Below are 22,497 nucleotides of genomic sequence, written 5' to 3' on the forward strand. Positions count from 1 at the left end.
ATGATGGGGGACTTCTGCTGGATGCTCCTGCGCGACATCAAGGAGTCAAAGTACACCAGATCTTCCAAACAAACTCACTTCTGACTGTCTGTAGTACTATGATGTATATATATGCTTATATCCAAGTAATAATAATATTTAGTTCTATCAGTGTTCTGTGTCTGTTTTGTTTCGTTCTGTAATATGCCATTTTAATATATGAAATAAACTCATTATATTATTAATATATGCATTATAATAAAAAAAACGGGATATGTGAAAGCAAAAAAACTAGAGGTGATAGAGCAAAACTGTTTAGAATTTTGAATTAAGCATATCAAAATTAGTCAAAAACACCTATTCACATGCTTGCCTCAGATTTTTTTTTTTTTTTTTTTTTTGTAAACCAGTGATATTAGTCTTCTCTTTATTACATAGATGGAGACTGTTGTTTTCGATGGTATTATTATTATTCCAGCCTCACAGTCTCGCAACGGTTGCAGGAGAACCAGAGACTAAGCGAGGAATCTGAAGGACCCAGGTTATGTGTCCTGGCATGGGCCAATGCTGATAGGAAAAATCATCCAAATCCTTTATGTGTAGTGGAAGGGCATGCCAGAAAGTCATATCAGTATTATGTTGTGAACGAGATAAGTTGGTCGTGTCTACTGGAGATTTCAATACATGTGCAAGAAATCTGAATGGTCCAGGTTATGTGTCCTGAGATGGGCTATTGCTGATAAAAAATTCCAAATCTCCCCAATGGGGTCAAGGTCATTGTAAGAAACAGTAGGTGGAATCCAGTGACTGTCTGCAGGACAGTTGCAGAGCTCTAGTTATTATTATTATTATTCCTCCTTTCCTTGGGGGAAGCAGCCTAGGTATATAGATAGATAGATTATTATTATTATTCTACTTAGGGATAGGCCGAGGGAGCGATCAGGAAGTAAAGAATGAGAGAGGACGATATAGAGAATCCAACAGCTTGTTAAGAAAAAGGTACTATGAAGTGCAGGATCGCAGAGAAATGAAGAACCAAGAAATATAGAAAGAAAAAAAAAAAGAATGAGAGGAATAGAAGTGATATACTTGACAGAAAGGAAGGGGAAAAGAGACAATATAAAAATATGTATGAAAAAGAAGAATGAGATGAAAATGTAAGAAACCATGATGAGAAAGTAAAGGGAAAATGAGAAAAAAAAGGCAAAGAACCAGAGACACATGTGCTTTTACAAGATGACAATGGTGATATGACAACAATGGTAGGTGTGTGTGTGTGTGTGTGTGTGTGTGTGTGTGTGTGTGTGTGTGAGAGAGAGAGAGAGAGAGAGAGAGAGAGAGAGAGAGAGAGAGAGAGAGGGGGGGAGAGAGAGAGAGAGTGAGGTAAGGGTTAGGATGAAAGTAGGAAAAAAAAAATAACTGACAGGAGAAATAGATTAATCCCAGTATTACAGAGATGAAGGACATAAAACGAGGGAAGGAAAAATATATATGTCAAAAATATTTCCCTGATGTGCATAGCATTGTAACGGCTTTATTAACGACACATTACCCCTTTCCGAACTATGACACTGATTTATTTTTTAGTCTTGTTACTTCCAGGCGTTTTCATCAAGTCAGATTAGATTTTTAGTAGTGAGAGTTGTGATTATTTTTCAGCGTATTATTCTCACCTCCAGTTCCAAAAGTCTCAACAAAGCAGAATAACCTCATGTAATGGCAGCCTGAGAGAAAAACAAATTACATAATAGGAGTGAAGCGATTAAGTAGAGTAGTAACGAGGGTTTGACGAAATAAGTAACAGAGTATCGAAAATCGAAATTAATAACGAAGTAACATGGGCAGTAACAAAAAGAGTAAAATTAATAATAACGAAGATAGAAAACAAGGAATAAATATCGCAGATTCTAACGAGGGTAATAACGAAGGGAATTAAACTAGTAACGAAGGTATTAACGTAACAATCTCAGTGCCTCTGCTCTCGTTACTGGCACTAACGTAATCCAGTAATTTAGGCAGCGCGCGACGCACTCTCACCAACAAAGGTAATGATACCACTTTACACGTGCGTGGAGAGAGAGAGAGAGAGAGAGAGAGAGAGAGAGAGAGAGAGAGAGAGAGAGAGAGAGAGAGAGAGAGAGAGAGAGAGAGAGAGAGAGAGAGAGAGAGGCTCTGTATTTATAGGTTAGCTTTGTGTGTGTGTGTGTGTTTTAATTTTACGTGCTTTATAATGCACTTGACACTGATAGCTTTCCGTGTGTCCGTTTCATGACGCAGCAGGACTCCTTTGTGGCACACATCTTCACCTGGTACCACTTCGGCGTTAATACCTACCGTCTATATTGAACTCACGCTAAGGCTGTCTCAATCAATACTAGTGTGGTGGCATTAGCATGATATATTTTATGACACGTCAGTGGGTCTCGTGGAAGATTAGTAACGACTGTTTTAACGAAATAATCTGTTCCCGGCCCCCACCTGGCATCAAAGCAGTGTCCTTTCTGATAATAGTTTACTTCGTTAACCACCTGACAACCACCGCCTCCTGTGAGTATGCACGTGTATCATTATTATAATAGTTGCTTTGCCTCCCTTCCTCCCTCCCTCTTTAAAGCTGATGACTTACCCTGTTGTTGGAGCTTGGTGGACGGGGTGGCTGGAGTCGACTGGGGGTGTGTGGGGTGGAGAGGTGGAGTGGATGGGGGAATGGAAGGGTGGGCAGGGTTGGTGGGTGGATGTGTGGAATGGGTAGGTGAGTGGGTGCTAGGTGGCAGGGGTGGGTGTTTGGGCGGGTGGAGTTAGTGAGTGGGTGAACTCTGTGGGTAGGTGAGTGGGGTGGGTGGATGCACGGGGTATGTGAATGTGCAGGGTGGATCGGTAAGTAAGGTGTGAAGGTTGGTTTGTGAGTGCATGGATGGGGGAAGATGGGTCCCTGGAGTAATAGGTGGATGGGGTTCGTGGTGGGAATAGCTCCATGTGAGAAGATAGGTCCATGGGGGAATAAGTCCTTGAGGAAATGGGGCCCAGCCAGAAACAGAGGTCCAATGGGTTATAACAGGTTCTTGGAGGAAATAGATCCATGAGAGAAAATTAACCCACATCAGGATTCGATATATTTCCATGAGGTGAAATTCGGCCATGAGGGTGGGTAGGTCCATAAGGGAAAACAGGTCCATGGAGAAATTAGGTCCAAAGGGTTAATAGGTCCTAGGGGAACAGGGACATGAAGGGGGAAAAATGGGTTGATGGGAGAAAAATATGTCCATTGCGAAAAATTCATGACCAAAAATCAGTCAATATAGGAACAGGTCACCGGTAGAAAGTAAGTGAGGGTTGACCCTTGGAAGTGTAGCTGGAGGCGGGATTATGTGCTAGTTATGCAAAAATATGCCCCTGTTTATGCATGTAAATGTGTGTGTGTGTGTGTGTGTGTGTGTGTGTGTGTGTGTGTGTGTGTGTGTGTGTGTGTGTGTGTGTAAAATTGATGCTTATGGCAGAAATTGTGCATGCCTATGTGAATATTAAACTCGGTTATTACGTAGTTAGTACAGCAATAAAGTATCAGCTATGCACCTTGTTAAAAGTATATTGTAATGGGCTTTGGATTTTTTTTGTTTGAATTACGGCGTTAATGTTGAGCCTCTGAACATTATATAGCTGTACTTAGTTGGAAAACTTATTCTTAGGAAAATAAAATCGTCTGGAGAAAGCACAAATTAAATTAAAAATGTCACTGGGATGTAAGGTCTAATTTCTCTATTATTATTATTATTATTATTATTATTATTATATTTCTCCATGCTGTTTACTGACGATTGCTTTCAGTGTAGGAGAGACTCTTCGAACTAGAGTCATTAGATATCCAGGGTGGTCCATATATAACGCCCTACTTCCACTCCACCGGGCGATTTCTCATGTGCTATGGGGTCGGCTCAGTCAGTGTTACCAGTAGCTAGCCTGCTCCGTTTACTCATTTCCTACTCCCACTGCCACAGCCACGCCCATACTAGCCGACTGAGCCGTACCCGCAACACAGAAAATACTGGTACGCGAGTTTCTAGTGGAGCGCTATTTATGGGCCACCCTATACATTCTTATTATCAAGGTTACAACAAGAAATCTTCCCTAGAGTGAACAAAATCCGCTACGGGGCACAAGAATAAACAAGAATAGGACATTAGACAGAGGCAGGACCACGTGGGACGTAAGATGAGGTGTAACTAAGTCTACAGTAGTGAAAAAGCCTTGTGTCCGAAAAACATTGGATGTGACTGACTGGTTAAGTCACTCCAAAAGATGCTCTCCATTCTAAAAGTTACGTCTTCGGATTGAAAGGGTTGATCCCTTTAATCTGGTATTTGTTTTTCTGTTCTGTTCCTCCTGATTGCTGATGATTTTCTTTAGCTAAGAACTAAGTTCTTGAACAGGAGGAATTAGTTATAGCCTTCATTAACCTGTTCAAATAGCCAGGGCTCTTTTAAGACCCAAAAAAGTTGGAGTAGAGAAAAAAAAAAAAAACTCATCGGATTGAGGTGTTTAACATAAACAGCTTCCCAACATGCCTGGTGGAACTTGATCAAAATAGCTTTATTATACCCATACACCACCACCACCACCACCACCACCACCACCATCATCGTTTGTGGCAAAATCATCACCGTCATCCTGACCTCTTCTTCTTACCTATTGGATGAAATGAGGCTGCGTTCAGAATGACTGGAAGGAGAAAACGTGATAGAAGATTTATTTTTTTTTTTTAATAACGGAACAAAGGAAGGAAAAACAAATTAATAAAAAAAATAATCCATACACCAGATTACTGGTGTCCTCTGTTCATAAAATATCTGTAACAGTTAGACTTGAACAGCTGTGGGTTGAAATTTGGAGGGAAACAACTCTGGGGAAGCGAGTTCCAGAGAGATGCAGTTCGGGGAACGAATGAATTCTGATAGGCAGAAGTTCTGCAATATGGCTGAGTGACATTCCAGTCATGAGCGCTACCAGATACCCGTGTAGCACGAGGGAAGGCATGGAGAGGTGGCACCATGGACGCAACTTCGTCTGAGCATTTGCCAAAAAAATATCTGTAAAATAATGCAAGGGAGGCAACATTCCTTCTTACTTGTAGGGGAGGTAGTTTATTTGTAATGGCAGGGCTGTTAATAAGGCTACCAAAAGCATGCTAAGATAAAAGTGCTTTGAGGTGCAAGATCGCCTTGAAATATGGAGGAGAAAAGAGCGTGACGAAGAGAAACGACTTACTTGAGAGAAAGAAAGAGAGAGAAAAAGAGAGCAAATATTAAATACGGGGAAGGTGATCGAGAAAAATATAAAATATACTAACAAGAATATAAAGGGATGTGGGAGAGCAAAAAAATACAAAAAAAAAAAAAAACCGCTAAGGTAGATGCACAGGTTCTTTTACAAGAGGATAATAGTAAGGAAACAATAGCAGGAGAGAGAGAGAGAGAGAGAGTAGGAGTGACAAAAGAACACACACACACACACACACACACACACACACACACACACACACACACACACACACACATGAAAGAATATAATAACACTATTACAGAGGCTCATTAACACGGGGAAGCATGAATATTATATATACTCGTATATACAGTATACAATATCTCTCTCTCTCTCTCTCTCTCTCTCTCTCTCTATATATATATATATATATATATATATGTAATGTAAGCCTTGGTTACATAGAGTTGTAACGACGTTAGTAATTGACGTTGAAACTAAGAATACTACTGATTATATTACGAAAGGAGAGAATTAAGAAAGATTTAGGGGCAATATCAAAGGTAGCAAGAACAATATTGAATACAGTTGTACCAATACTACCGCAGGTAAAAAGAAGGGCTAAAGTACCAGATGAGGGAAGTTTTGGACTCCAGGTAATACCCTTGGTGTGATGTAGTTTGCAGTTGGGGTGGGGGGTAATTTTGCGTGGTGTGGTGAGGTGTGGCTTTGCTAACGTAACTGATTTGTACGGGAGTGAGGTATATCGCTTCCGAAAATCGTTGGTGAGAGATAGACAGACAAAGCCGTTCCTAGAGGTGCTTTTGCCTCTAGAAGGGGAATTAGTATGACAAATTCTAACGAAGGTAATAGAATTTTTACGAGAGGAGCACTGTCAATGTAGTTCTCAATATCTTATTCACATCCTTGGCCAGAACATTGACCTTTTGGTACAACAGCTTCAGATTTATTGCAGGCCTAGGGCTCGTTCACCTAGGATATAAGTTGTCTTACCTTCATATATAAGGCTGTGTTGAGGTTCCCTAGAAGCCTGATTTAGCGGGACTTTTTTTTTTTTTTTTTTTTTTTTTAACTTAATAAGAACCTCATGTCGTGTATTCCGTTTCCTTTTCTTGAAAATTATTATTTTTTTCCTGACAGGAAATACGCCATGGGTAAGGTTCATAATATTTAGAGAAGCAGCTCGAGACGCGCATGCGCACCAAAACCATGCACTTTCAGCACTCCACTTTCAGCACTCACTCCACATTAATATCCTCACAGCCAGTTTTAGTCCTTCTCAACAGCTCACTTGTTCGTAGTGTGCAGCAAGTTCCACACTAAACGCAAGTACTTACAGCTTAAGCACATTCAGAGGAACAATAAGTACCCGTTATAATTCTTCTTCTTCTTCTTCGTTTTACTTTTATTATTATCATCACAATAATCTCTATCATCCACGCATCTTTTTCCCACCAAAGGATGCAGTAAGACAGCGCCCAGAAAGTAAGGAAAGAAAGCAAGATGGAAGGAGAATTATTAACAGTGTAATTAGAAAGATGTGTTATGAAGTGTAAGATCGCAGTTATGTAAGAAATATGGAGGAAAGAAGACAAACGAAATTCTGGAGAAATAAAGGAAAAAATAGCAAGAAAATATTTAAGGAAGAAAAATCGGAAGAAAATATGAGAAATACTGATGAGAGCATTAAAGGAAAATAAGAGCAAAAATACTAAGATAATATACAGGTGCATTTAGAAGGCAATGATAAAATGACAACAATAACAGAGAAAGAGAGAGAGAGAGAGAGAGAGAGAGAGAGAGAGAGAGAGAGAGTTGCTTTCTAAATGTTGGTTAGTACCTGTGTGTGTGTGTGTGTGTGTGTGTGTGTGTGTAAAAGGTTTCAAGGTTTCACTTGTATGTGTGTTTTTGTCCACGATACTGATAACTCTACAGTATATGTCAGTCTCGGGGCGCAGCGGTACTCCTTTGAACTCCTTTGTGGCATACACTTTCATCCGTTACAAATTCGGCGCTAATACCCACCGTTCATACAGAATGCACACTAAGGCTGTCTCTCCTTGAACTAGAATCATTAGATATCCAGGGTGGTCCATATATAACGCTCTACTTCCACTCCACTGGGCGATTTCTCATGTGCTATGGGGACGGCCCAGTCAGTGTTATCAGTATCCAGCCTGCATCGTTTACTCATTTCCTCCTCCCACTGCCACGACCACGCCCATACTAGCCGACTGAGCCGTTGCCGCAACGTAAAACCTACAGCTGCGGCCACATAAGTTTCTATTGGAGCTCTCTTTACGGGCACTCTGTATAATCTGTATTAATAATGTTACAACAAGAAATCTTTCCAAAAGTGAACAAAATTCGCTGTTGGCACAACAGTAAACAAGAATAAGAGACTAGACAGAGGCGGGACCATTAAGACGTAAAATAATGCGTCGATAAAGTCTACTGGAGTGCAGTATTTTGCATCAGAAAAAACCTTAGGGCGTGACTGACAGAATGATCCTCTCGAAAAGATACTCCCGCTTCAAAAAATTACTTCCGTACCCTGAAGATTGGGTCTATGAATGTGCGTGGATGTAGTACAATTGAGGCTAAAAGGGAGGAGATTGGGAGAATGTTTGTGAGAAGAAAGTTGGATGTGTTAGCTTTGAGTGAAACGAAGATGAAAGGGAAGGGGGAATATATGTTTGGAAGTGTGAATGGAAGATTGTCAGGTGTTGATAGAGGAAGGGCAAGAGAAGGTGTGGCCTTGTTAGTGAGTCCGGAAGTGCAGCAGTGTGTGATTGAATGGAAGGAGGTGTCATCGAGACTGATGTGGGTGAAAGCGAAATTTGAACGTGAGTTGTGGGTGTTTGTGAGTGCATATGGGCCTGGTAGTGAAAGGGATGAACAAGAGAGGGAGTCTTTCTGGAATGATGTTGATGAGTGTCTGCAGAGTTTTGGAGCGAATGTGAATGTGGTAATGATGGGAGATCTGAATGCTAGAGTGGGAAATGTAGCAGTTGAAGGCGTAGTTGGTATGCATGGTGTGCCTGGAAGAAATGAAAATGGGGAACGAATGATAGCGATGTGTGTTGAGCGAGAGATGGTGATTGGGAATACGCTGTTTGAGAAGAAAGATATTTATAAGTATACATGGGTGAGACAGGAGGGTGGAAGGGTTGTTGATAGAGCCTTGATGGACTATGTGGTTGTGTCTAGGAATGTAATAGGAAGATTGTTGGATGTGAGAGTTCTGAGAGGGGAGGGTGGAGGTATGTCTGACCACTACCTGGTGGAGGGAAAGTTAAGAGTAGGTAAGAGATGGGTGAGAGCTAGGAGGGTTAGGTGTGGCAGGGAGGTTTTGAAAGTGAGTGAGTTGGATAAAAGAGAGAAAAAGATAGAGTATCAGGAGAAATTGAAAGATGAGTGGAACGCAGTGAAAGATCGGGAAAATGGCAGCGTGGAGGAGGAATGGCAGTTGTTTAAGAGTGCTGTGGTGGAGCATGCAGAAGAGGTGTGTGGTGTGAGACGTGTGGGTGGTGGTGTAAGAAAAGGAAGTGAATGGTGGTGCGAGGAAGTAAGTATGGCTGTGGCTGAGAAGAGACGTGCATATGAAGTGTGGCTGCAGAGGAAGGATGAGATGTCATATGAAAGGTATAAGGAAAAGAGGAATAGAGCGAGAAGGGCTGTGCGTGATGCTAAAGTGGCAGCAGATGAGAGGTGGGGTAGGCGGCTGACAGAGAATTTTCAACAGAATAAGAAAATGTTTTGGAAGGAGGTGAAAAGGGTGCGAAAGGGAGAGTCTGGGAAGGAAGAACGAGTAAAAGCAGAGGATGGAAGGATGTTAATTGAGATGGATGCAGTAAGGAAGAGATGGGCAGAGTATTTTGAAAGATTGTTAAATGTAGAGGAGGAAAACGTGGCTGAGATTGTGGCAGATAGAAGGGTGCAAGGAATAAATGTGTTGGGAGAGTTGAATGATTCTTTGATCACGAAGGAGGAAGTGGAGAAGGCAGTAAAGGAGATGAAAACAGGGAAAGCTGCAGGTATGGATGGGTGTGCTGTGGAATGCCTGAAGGGTGGTGGAGTGACTATTGTTGACTGGTTAGTAAGATTATTGAATGTGTGCTTTGAGAAAGGTATGGTGCCAATTGACTGGGCAAGTGCTTGTGTGGTCCCGTTGTATAAAGGCAAGGGTGATAAGTATGAATGTACTAGCTTTAGGGGTATAAGTCTGTTGAGTGTTGTAGGTAAAGTGTATGGTAGAGTGTTAATTATGAGAGTTAGAGAGGGTACAGAGGGAGTGATTAGTGATGAGCAGTGTGGCTTTAGGAGAGGGAGGGGATGCGTTGATCAGGTGTTTGCTGTGAGACAAGTGTGTGAAAAGTATTTAGCGAAAGGCAAGGATGTGTTTTGGGCATTTATGGATTTAGAGAAAGCGTATGATAGAATTGATAGGGAGGCTTTGTGGACTGTTTTAAGATTGTATGGACTTGATGGTAGGTTACTAAAAGGGGTGAAAAGTTTTTATGTAAATAGTAGAGCGTGTGTAAGAGTGGGAAATGCTGTGAGTGATTGGTTTCCCGTGAGAGTGGGGCTGCGACAGGGATGTGTGATGTCGCCTTGGTTGTTTAATATTTACATGGATGGTGTTGTAAGGGAGGTGAATGCAAGAGTTTTAGGTGGTCTGAGTCTGGTAAATGTTGATGGAGGAGAGTGGAATCTGAAGCAACTGCTGTTTGCAGATGATACTGCATTGGTGACTGATTCAGAGGAGAAATTGAGACAGTTGGTAGAGGAGTTTGGAAGGGTGTGTGAAAGGAGGAAATTGAAAGTAAATGAGAATAAGAGTAAAGTGATGAAGTGTACGAGGTTGATAGATGGTAGGGGGATGAATATAGTTTTGAATGGTGAGTTGCTTGAGGAGGTAGATTGTTTTAAATATCTAGGGTCACATGTTGCTGTGGATGGAAGAATAGATGCAGAAGTGAAGTTTAGAATTAATGAAGTAGGAAAGGTGCTGGGAGGAATGAAAAAAGTGTTTAAATGTCGTTCGCTTAGAATGGATGTAAAGAGAAGGCTGTATGAGGGTGTTGTGGTACCGACTGCGTTATATGGGGCTGAAACATGGAATATGGGTGTAGCAGAGAGGAAAAGTTTGAATGTAATGGAGATGAGATGTCTGAGGAGTATGTGTGGAGTGACGCGTATGGATCGAGTGCGAAATGATGAAGTGCGAAGGAGAACTGGAGTTGTTCGGGAGATGGCTGGTAGAGTTGAGCAGAGGGTGTTGCAATGGTTTGGGCATATGGAGAGAATGGATAATGAGCGATTGGTGAAAAAGATAACTAGATCTGATGTGAGAGGTGTAAGACTGAGAGGAAGACCACGAATAGGATGGATGGACAGTGTGAAGAGAGCGCTGGATGCGAGAGGGATGTCTGTTGAGCAAGGAAGAGTGGCTGTGCGTGACAGAAATAAATGGAGAGAAATTGTGAATGAATAAGTGATGACGCAGCCCTGAGGGGATATTCTCCCGCATTTGGTCTGATCAGCTAGTCAGGTCAGGTGCGGGTAAGGGGATGGGTCTGTTATGATGTGGCAGGGGTAAACCAGTTCTGCTGTCGGGCCCTGCTGTGGATGTCACTGCTTGCATTGCGCAGTTGACCCTTGTGCGGTGTGATGCGGTGAGGATCTGTCCGTTCTCCCCTTTGGGGCTAAGATGCGAATGAATGTGTTTGAATGGATGAGTAAATGGAGAGTGAGTCGTCCTGTCTCGGCTACCTCCCTTTCCTTGGGGGAAGCAGCCTAGGTATATAGATAGATAGATAGATTTATGATGATTCCAGACCAATTTGTTTTGTTAATAAAGTTTTCGGATTGTTAATAAAGTTTTCTGATCATCACTAACAAGCATAATTTGTATGATCAATAAATTGTCTAAGGATAGCAGGAATGAAAAAAAAAATATTCATTGGACTGGAAAGATTAACATACACAAACATCCTACCACAGGGCCTGGACGAAGTGGTAAAAAATCATCTCATAATAGCCAAACATTAGGTCCAATTATTATTATTATTATTATTATTATTATTATTATAATTATTCCTCCTGGGGTAGGGTTTTTTTCAAGAATACTCCCCCAGTATCCCTGCTTGTCGTACGAGGCGACTAAAAGGGTTGGCGGAGGGCTAGTGTCCCTCCCCGGAAAACAGCTAACTAAAAAGACGAACAAGAAGCCTCGGACTAGGACTGACCAAAAGATGACGACCAAGGACCAGACAATGGACATGGTACGGATCGGAACATGCAGTGTAAGGGGTGCGAATGATGAGGTGAAAGAGAGAGAGATTGTCCAGGTTTTTGAGGGTGCGAAAATGGATGTATGTGGAGTAACTGAAACTAAATGGAGAGGAGAGAGTGTGAGAGAATGGGAGTAAGGATGGGGTATATGTGCAGGAGTAGGTGAGAACGAGAGTGCAAAAGAGGGAGTGTTTATTGTTGTGAGTAAAAGATGGAAGAAGAACATAAGAGAGTATGGATCAGTTGGGTCAAGGATTGTGTGGGTAAGATTGAAAGTTAGAATACCAATGTGGACGATTATGTGCGTGAATGCGCTGACGCAAGATCGTGCAAGCAGAGTGAGAAAAGAGTTCTGGACAAATGTGGAAGTGTGCATGGAAAAGTTTGGAAGGAATGAGAGAGTGTTTTTGATCGGTGATATGAATGGTAAAGTAAGGAATGTGAAGGTGGATGGAATAGTTGGTGAGTGGGATGTGCCTGCTGAGATAGATGAGAATGGCAGTGCATTAGTGGACATTAGTGCTGGGAGGGGGTTGGTGATAGCCAATACCCTCTTCAGGCACAAAATGATCCACAGGTATACATGGCGAGTGATGAGAAGGGTGGGTGGTGAACTGAATGAAAGGAATGAAATGATTAATTATGTGTGTGTGGATGAAAGGATGCGAAAATGTGTAATGGACGCAAGAGTGTATAGAGGTTGGGGGAGTGGACTTTCTGACCACTACTTGGTGGTGGCCAGAATCAAGATCCAAGGAAGATGGAGAAATAGAAGAAGGAAAGGACGGGAAGAAGAAGTAGTTGCAAGAAGAATGGAAAGGCTACAAGAGCATGAGAAAAAAGCAGAATATGAGAGAGAAGTGGAGGAACGATTGGGTAAATATGAATTGAGGCAAATGGTGGACGTGGAAGGTGTGTAAAGGATATTCACAGAAGGAATATGTGCAGCATGTGAGGTGGTGTGTGGGGCGAAGAGAAGATGGAGGAGAGTGCAAGGAACAGCGTGGTGGAATGAAGAGGTGAGACAGGCTGTGGCACAAAAGAAGAAAGCATACAATGAATGGATGAGAAATAGGGGCGTGGAAGAAGCTGAGAGGCAGATAAGAGAGTTACATGTAGAAAGGAAGAGAGAGGTGAAAAGATTAGTAAGAGAGAGTAAGAAGAGAGTGGATGAGGAATTTGGAAGGAATATGAGTGTAAAGTGGAGGGACTGTAAGAAAATGTTCTGGAAAGAGGTGAAGAGAGTAAGACAGGATGGCAGTGAAGTTAGCAGGGGAGTGAAAGATAAAAATGGTTGATTACTAGTGGAGAAGGGAGAAAAAATGAGCAGATGGAGAAAACACTTCAAGGAATAGTTGAACATAGAGAATGAGAGTAATGCAAGTATAAGTGGCTTGGGAATGACTGGGAGAAGGAGGGAAGTGAGAAGACAGGAAGAAATCAGTAGGATGGAAGTTTTGGAAGCAATGAAGAAAGTTAAATTGGGGAAAGCCCCAGGAATTGATGGAGTGTGTGGTGAAATGCTAAAGCATGGGGGAGAGATTGTAGTGGAATGGATGTGGAAGATGTGCAGATTGCCTGCATGGGAGGAAGACAGAGTGCCGGAGGATTGGAAGTCAGGTATAATTATTCCCTTGTACAAAGGAAAAGGGGAAAAAGAAGTGTGTGGTAATCATAGTGGCATTTGTCTTCTTTGTGTAATAGGAAAAGTGTATGGTAAGATACTTATTGACAGAGTTAGGAAAATAACAGAGGAATTAGTTGGAGAAGAAAAGGGAGGCTTTAGGAAGGGAAGAGGTTGTGTAGATCAGATATTCATTTTTAGATTTTTAGTGGAAAAGTTTCTAGAGAAGGGAAAGATTAGTTGTATGCGACTTTCTTGGAGTTGGAGAAAGCATATGACAGGGTGGATAGACAAGGAATGTGGAAAGTATTAAGGGTATATGGAGTAGATGGGAAGTTGTTGAATGCTGTGAAGAGTATGTATGATGGTGCTAAGGCTGCAGTGCGTGTGGATGGTGAACTGAGTGAATTTTTCTCTTTGAAGGTTGGGTTGAAACAGAGATGTGTCATGTTTCCATGGTTGTTCAATCTGTACATGGATGGGGTAATAAAAGAGGTATAAGGTAGGGTAGTGGATGTTGGAGTGGCACTGGTGAGAGAGGGTAGTGTTTGGAAACTACCTGTACTGTTGTTTGCAGATGATATTGTGTTGTTGAGGGAGCTGCAAGACTTGGTGGATGAGTTTGGGATAGTGTGTAAGAAACGGAATCTAAAGGTGAATGTAGGGAAGAGTAAAGTGATGGTCTTTGAGAGAGGTGAAGTCAGTGAATGCACAGTGAGGTTGGATGGTTAGGAAATGGAAAATGTGAGTACGTTTAAGTACTTGGGTAGTGTGATGAGTAAGGATGGAAGTTTGGAGGATGAAGTGCTTGAAAGGGTACATCAGGGAAGAAAGGTTGCTGGTTCCTTGAAAGCAGTGATAAGAAACAGGGAAGTGAGCATGGAAGTGAAAAAGTTACTACGTGAAAGTATTGTGATACCATCTCTAACGTATGGAAGTGAAGCTTGGACGTTGTTGGAAGGACACAAGTCAAGAGTGAGAACAGTGGAAATGAGTTATTTAAGAGGAGCATGTGGAATCACATGGAGAGACAGATTGAAAAATGAGGAGGTGAATGAGCATTGTGGTGTGGATGTGGATGTGATAGGAAACGTTAGGAGAAACACACTGATGTGGTTTGGCCATGTGGAGAGGATGGAGAGTGAGAGACTGACGAGGAGAGTGTATGTGAGTGAGGTGGAGGGGGGAAGAGGGAGGGGAAGGCCAAGGATGAGTTGGAGGGATGGAGTGGAGAGGCATATGAGACAGAGGGGGTGTGAGCTGGAAACAGGGCAATGAAATGGCGGGTGACAGGGCGACATGGAGGTGATCTGTTTGTAGCCACCCCTTATGGGATTAAGGCGTCTGGCAATAGATAGATAGATAGATAGAGTTCCACCGAGAAACAGTTTTGGGAATAAAAAGAATTCTGATAAAAGTTCTGCAATATGACAGTGTGACAGTCCAGTCATGAGCGCTACCAGATGCCCATGCAGCACATGGGAAGACGTATACAGGTGACATAATGGATGCAACTTAGTTTAAGCATTTGCCATAAAGGTATCTGTAAAATAATACATGGAAGGCAACATTTCCTCGCACTTGAATGGGAGGAAGTTAGTTTTGTAATTGCTGGGATATTAATTCCTTTAGTTTTGTTCTAAATGTTGTCCAGTTGTTTAAGTGCAACCTGTCCACATCGATTCCACAAGGGTGAGCTATATTCGAGTTGAGAGCGCACATGACTCCTATAAATTATAGCTAACTGTTAGTTGGTGAAGAAGCCACAGATTCTGTGCAATAATCCAAGTTTCTCTGAATCAGTTTTAGCAAGTGATCTCATATGAGAGGCCCTGTTGAGGGTACTGTCAAGTGAAACACTGAGAATTTCAATAGAAGAGATAGGAATATTGGCTGCACTGAAGATAACTTAGGAATCAGACAATATCTGTCTATTAGTAAACTGTATATATTTGGCTTTACTACCAGTGAATGAGGCAATGTTATTTTGTTCCCATTTAGTGATCTTAGAGAAATTTTGATTTATGGAGATTGCTGTACTGAGTTGCAAATTAGAATATTAAACTTTGTGGATGGGTATTTAGGTACGAAGGAATTGTGAAGTGTTGAGTCATCTGTATATGAGTGAATGAGATTATGGGTGATAGACAAGAGATCATTAATATAAATTAGAAAGAGGGTTGAAGCCAGGACTGATCCTACCGGCTTGCTAGCATTAAACAGGTGAAAATTGGAATATACATCATCTACATTTTATTTTATTTTTCTCTTGCTGAAATATGAGGAAATCAGTGAAACAAAAGAAAAATGGCCATAGCAAGGGAGTTTGGATACCAAGGAATGGTGCCATACTCTGTCGAAAACTTTAGAAATGTCAAGGGCTTGTTCCATAGATTTCTTCATGTTGGTCAGTTGACTGATGGATGGTATGAGTCGAAATTGCATGTATCTACAATGGACCTTTCGTGGCGAAAACAATACTGTCTGTCACTTATTAAGCTGTTGGTTTCAAAATGTTTAACAATTTGCCTATCAATAATAATCTCGAATACTGAGCCAAGAGAAGATGTGATAGCTATTGGTCTGTAATTGGAGGGTTCACAGGAACTTCCTTTCTTCGGAAATGGGTGGATATTGACTTCTTTCCAAGAATTAGGGAATGAAAAAGTATTTATGCATTGTCTGAACAACTGAACCAGAACAGGAGCAAGTTCTGGAGACCACTTTTTCAAAGCAAGTTCTGGGGAATACTTTTTCAAAACGACTGAAGGAATTCCATCTGGACCTGGATCTTTGTTGATTGGTAAATTGTCTGGGATGGATTTTACGAATCTAGTCTTTATCTTTAGTGGAGCAATTTCTGGAGAGTCAAGTTCTAGTACAGCAACTTTCTGACTGGCTTCCTCTAAGGTATAATTTCTGGCGAATGCTCGCTTTTCCATGCGGGCCACTGATTATATTTCCATCTGAAGATTTAAGTGGGCGTGTAGGTGATGACTTGTTAAAGTTATTATTGAAGGAACTGAGAGCTGACCAGAACATTCTATTGTCAGTAGGATTATTGAATAGTCTGAATGCTCGGCTACACAGGAAGCTTAATTTGGCGAGATTTATTATTGTTTTTGCTGAGATTCTAGCAATTTTAAACTGACTGAGGGATTTAGCTGCTTTTTTATTTTAAGTATGAGTTATATGGAAGTACTTTTGGGTCGCTGCTCTGGCACAATTGCTGTCAAACCATTTTAGGGAGTCCAATCTTTTAGTAAATTGTTGGCTGAGTACGAACAATTCCATACCAGCTTGTATTAAATAATATTAATGTGGGACTGGACAGAACTGATGTAAGTGGAGAATAATGACTGCCATGGAATACCAGCAACATAATTTCTAAATCCATCCTTGTCTGCCCTATCAAAGTGCCAAATGGTCACCCTAACTGGTTCAGAATGGAGAAGTTTGGGGCAACTGACTAATGAGGCTTTGATGAGATTGTGGTCGGAGATTTCAAGAGGTAACAGTACCTCTATCCTGTAATGATCTGGGTTAATTGTCAGGAACAGATCCAAGAGATGGGCACCATGGTCAGGAGTATCTGGTATTCTGGTTGGTTCTTTTGCCAACTGAGTGAGATTAAACGATTCTGCAAACAGCTCTCAGTGTAGACCAGCATCTTCAGTCCTGTCAGAAAGCAATTGCCATTCTACATTAAGGACATTAAAGTCGCCCAAAATGGTGATATCAATGGTAAGGGTGAGGTTAAGGTTAGTCAACTGTGTGGATATGGGGTCAAATATGCTGAATTCTGAAGAAGCATTGGAAGTGCAATAAACTATACAGATAATTATGGTTATTTTTAGGTATTTTTATTTGTATAATGAGTAATCTAAGTCAGTGGAAGTGCAGTTCATGATAGTGTCAATTGCATATTCAAACCTGATATAACAACAGGTGCCAACCTTGTTTCGGGAGTTTGTGAGGAGATGGTAACCAGGAAAAAAAAAAAAATGGGGTGGTGTCAATAGAGGGAGAAATTTGGGATTCTGTGAGGAATAGGATGAGGGGATACAGACTAAAGGAAGGCAGAATTCAGACTGGTACCACGGTCGTTAACCCTTTAACCGCGGGTGTCATTCCAGAATGACAGTGACAAAACTGGACCAAACTGCGGGTGTCATTCTGGAATGATCGTGAATATTTTGAACACCGCACATTTTCCTGGCGCGCAAATAGTCTCACGCAAGAGTAGCTGTCGAGTTCTTTCACGCCAGCCATCCCACACCTCCCTCCTCCAACCCCGAGGGGGCCCCCCCCCACCCCTGCCCTGACCCGCGTCAGTCAGTATCTGCCCAGCTCTGTGCGTGATAATGGCGCTCCGTCCCGACTCATCGTCGCTCGCTTCCTCCTCTACAATGATTAGTGCTAGTGTTCCCTCTACCTCTACACCGGTAAAAGAACTGCCGACGGCGAGGCAGAAGGGGTTGAGCACTCCTGAAATTAGAACTGAGCTGGACAAAACTGTAAGTACTACTCTTGATTGTGGCAGTGAAAGTGACACACTCACAGCAAGCAGTGATGATTTGGCAGTGATTGGTGGTGAACCATTTTCCATTGATAGTGACAGTGATGAAAGTGATCGTGTTGATTCCCCCCCACCACCCCCAACTTACTCTGGGAAAGGAAAGGCTCCTATGGGCAAATCTGGTATTGCACGTGGGAAGGGAGTGAAGCGCAGGCTCACGTCTCCCACACCAGCCCCTAGTACGCATTTCCCATCAATTTCCCGTTCCCCTAGCCCTATTGCCCTCACATCATCATCATCATCATCTGTCGTGCCCTCTCCTCAGTCTACATCATCTGAGGAGTACGAATTACCAAAGCCTGCAAAGCGAGGGAAGGCAGGCCGTGCAGGCCGTGCAGGCAGGCCTAGAACAAAGGGGATGCGTGGCAGTTGGAGGGCAAAGCTGGGCGATAAGCGAGGCGATAAGCGAGGTGATAAGCAGGGTAGAAAGGGTCAAGTTTCACCACCATCAGGTCAGAAACCCCCCCGCCTGCCCCCCGCTCAGTTCCCTCACCCGCGCCACCCCCCCCACTCACCGCCCCCGCACTCACCCCCCTCCCCGTTGCCTCCTGCCTCACCCACCTCCCGCTTGCCTCCTGCCTCACCTCCTGCCTCACCCATTGCCTCCACATCAGCTCCTTCTCACGGGGAAAGGAGTGGAATGCAACCTGCCCCTGCCACTGAACCACGCACAGGGCAAGTGGATGCATTTGTTTGGTCTGACGGTGGAGATTTCCAGCCACACAATCCACCGTTTGATATGACAAATGCTGGAATACAGCCTGCCTTCCCATGCAACGCAGGTGATGAGTTTGTTGATTACTTCCTGGCCTTCCTTGATGATGAAATTGTGCAGCATGTCAGCGATGAGACCAATAGGTATGGAGCTCAGTGTGCAGCAGAAGGGCTGGGACCTATTGGCTCACCAAAGCAAGTGTCGTGGTTGCCTGTCGGGATCAGAGAGCTGTATGTGTTTTTTGCACTAATGTTTCTGATGCCCCATATAAAGAGACATGAGTTGGAGGAGTACTGGCTCGTGGATGACATAACTACTATCCCTATATTCGGGAAGTATATGTCACGGGATCGGTTCTGACAGCTGCTAGGATACCTGCACTTCGCTGACAATGACAACCCGTCCCAAAATGACCCTTTGTGGAAAATGAGGGATTTTCTCAACAGGATTAGGGATCGATTTATGCGATTTTTCAGGCCTATGCAGAAAGTCGTCATAGACGAATCCCTGGTATTGTTCAGAGGACGTCTCAAATTCATGCAGTACATCCCCAGCAAACGCCACCGCTTTGGGATAAAGTTCTTTGTGCTGTGTGACTGTGAGATGGGGTATATCCTTGATTTTGTCATTTACTCGGCTAGCACAATGGATGTGAACAGGAAAGACCCCCTTGGCTTCTCTGGCTCCATTGTAAAAGTGCTGATGGAGAGGTATTTTGGTGGTAATCATGTGCTGTACACAGACAATTATTACACAGCACCGAAACTCTCCAAATACCTGGCTGAACACGGCATTGGCACTGTTGGCACTGTACGGAGCTATAGGAAAGAGTGGCCTAGTTTCCCCGAAGCATCATCATCATCCAGGGGAGATGTTCACCTGAAGAAGTCAGACAAGCTTCTTGCGATCAGGTGGCATGACAAGAAGGTCGTGAATATGATCAGCACCATCCACAAGGGGGAATTGAAGAGAACTGGGAGGGTCAGCTACAGGACGGGAGAGCCAATCATGAAGCCTGATGCCGTCAATGATTATAATGTAAATATGAGACTTGTTGATAAGTCTGATATGATGATTGGCGAAATCGACTGTCTCAGGAGAAACACCCGATGGTACAGGAAGGCTTGCCTGCACATGCTCGATATGTGCATGCTCAATGCCTTCATTCTCTACAAGACACAAGTCGGGGGCATAAGGCAACCATCACTGAGACAGTTTTCGAAGACTGTCGTGCAGCAGCTACTTGCACGATTTGGTCAGGTGACGGCATTGATCCCGAGGCGACACTCTGACACACAATCTGACCGTCTTGAGTGCCGCAATTACATGAGCCGGCACCAGCTTGTGAAATTGCCTCCTACAGCAGGCGGCAGGTTGTCACAGGGCTGCTGCAGAGTATGTTCTACCACCACACGGAGGCCTAGGACGAGAAAAATGAGCACACACCAGTGCCTTGAATGCCAAGTCGCTCTATGTGTAAGTCCGTGCTTTGCCGAGTACCACTCTCTGAGTAAATACTGAAAGTGACAGTGATATATAGTGATGCGACAGTGACGTGCTTTGCCAATAATTGTATAATGGATAATGTAGTAATAAGGGATATTTTGCCTAGAAAAAAAAGGAAATATTGGCCAGTATAATAAGTGATATTGTAATAAGAGAACCTGCGGCACTTGTGGAATTCTGCGGCACTTATGTAATTCTGTGATGCGCCAGTGACGCAATATAGTAATAAGTGCATTGTAAATATAATGTACATTGCCCATATTATATGTAAAATAATATTAGAAGTTAGAAAGAATGAAAAGATCGCATGAAACGTCAGTGAGCGGGTGCCGCCGCAGTGAAGAGCGGGCGCAGCCGCAGGAAAGTGCCTTTTACCTACCTCAGTGAATACAGAGTGGGTGTTTATCGTATGTACAGTGTTCATATATGTTTATATTACTATTATGAGAGAGTGGTTGGCATTTGGTACTGGTGTGTGGGGCGTAAAATAGTTATTTCACACCCCTCACTTCTAACGGCTCTCCCCGTCCTGTGAAAGTCAACAAAGTCATGAAACCTACATCAATGGAAAGCTGAAGGTTAGTACTTTCTAATGGTACCTTATTTTTTTTCTCTAGCTTTATTCTGTGCAGAGTTATTAAGGTTTAAAGGTTTGTTTACATTTGGCTGAAACCCCCGCGGGAGAGGACAGTCAGACCAAAACAATACCCGCGGTTAAAGGGTTAATAAAATATAAGGCCGAACTCGTGTGTCTCCTTTGACGAGCACGATCTGTGGTTGCAACAACTGCTGACGGCACAGTAGCTTGACTGCGACCAGGAGGGCCCTGTGCCCACTGCCCTGCCCTGCTGGTGGTGGCAATCTGAGGTACCATCGAATTTGTTCTTAATACTTCAGCGGCCACGGCTATGGAGGGATGGAAATCGAAGGTGTTGTGTCTAATGTAAAATGGAAGCTCCAGGTCTCCCTATCACTAACTTGCCATCCACCTCAGCACTACAGCCCTGTTTGACTGGTGCTACAGTCGACTTAATAAACGTTTTCTGGAAATCTAGCAGACCGTCACAAAACCGGTACTCCTATAAGGTTATGCTTATGAAGAAACTTGGTAATATAAGATTTTTTTCCCCACATTTTTACATAGTACTGATGGGTTGCTTACTAGGAAGTAATTTGTGCCGCATTTGTTAACACCCCATTTAAAGAAAGGTGATAAATTAGCGAGCTTCCATTTTGACTAGGTGGTTTACATTAAGTTAAAGATTTACTGGATACATTAGTTACTGGGAAGGCTAACTGTCTGTAACATTCACGAAGTATGAGAGGAGATATCTGGTCTGGGCCAATTGATTATATTCGGATCGATTTTCTGAAGATTATTTAACACTTCGTGTCCTGTCACTTAGTTGACTGAACTTATCATCATCTGGTCATGAGACAACCGATTGAGGAGAGGGAATGTTTGTGCTAGTTTCTCTTGTGAAAACACTGTGGCAGGAGTCGTTCAGTATTCATGATATTGTTTGGTTATCATGAACGAGATCGCTTTCCGAGCCTTCTTACTCCTCGTCACATAATGAAAAAATAATTTAAGGTTTGAGTTTCCTTCAATAGAAATTTTACCTCATAGTCTCGTCTAGCTTCCCGAATAATTTTTCTTACATTGCTATTATGTAATATAAAATATTCGGTATTGCCATTGTTGTTTGCTGTACCTTTTTATTTTTTATACCGATATGCTCTTCTCTTGGGACCGATAATTTCTTTAGTTCTTTGACATTTAGAGTGAGTTATTGATCAATAACTCACCCTATTCTTTGGGTAAATCTTGGTATATTTTTCGTTTGATAGTCATCGATTGACCAGTGAATATTTCCCATAATTCTTCGATATTATCCACCTGTAGTAATTTAATCCAGCAGGTGTTGGTATGTGCAAAATGTTCACAGTAGAAATCTGTGCAGCGTGTGAGGTGGTGTGTGAGGTGAAGAGAAGACGAAAGGGGGTGCAAGGAACAGCAAGGTGGATTGAAGAGGTGAGACGGGCTATGGTGCAAAAGAAGAAAACATGTAGTGAGTAGATGAGAAACAGGGGTGTGGAGGAAGCTGAGAGATGGAAGAGAGAGTTATATGTAGAGAGGAAGAGAGAGGTGAAAAGATTAGTAAGAGAGAGTGAGAAAGTGGATGAAGAATTTGGAAGGAATTTGAGTATGAAGTGGAGGGAATATAAGAAAATGTTCTGGAAAAAGGTAGAGTTAGACAGGGTGATAAAGAAGTAAGTCGGGGAGTGAAAGACAAAAATGGTAGATTGCTAGTGAAGAAAAAAAAAGTGAGAGCATGAAGGGAACACTTTAAGGAATTGTTGAACATAGAGAATAAAAGTAACGCGAGTATACGTGGCTTGTGGATGGCTGAGAGAAGGAGGGAGGTGAGAAGAGAGGAAGAAATCAGTAGGATGGAAGTTGTGGAAGTAATGAAGAAAGTCAAAATGGGGAAAGCCCCAGGAATTGATGGAGTGTAT

The sequence above is a fragment of the Coenobita brevimanus genome, chromosome 112, assembly GCF_032717465.1.
Source record: "Coenobita brevimanus isolate Jiangsu-jjx chromosome 112, ASM3271746v2, whole genome shotgun sequence".
NCBI classification, from domain to species: domain Eukaryota; kingdom Metazoa; phylum Arthropoda; class Malacostraca; order Decapoda; family Coenobitidae; genus Coenobita; species Coenobita brevimanus.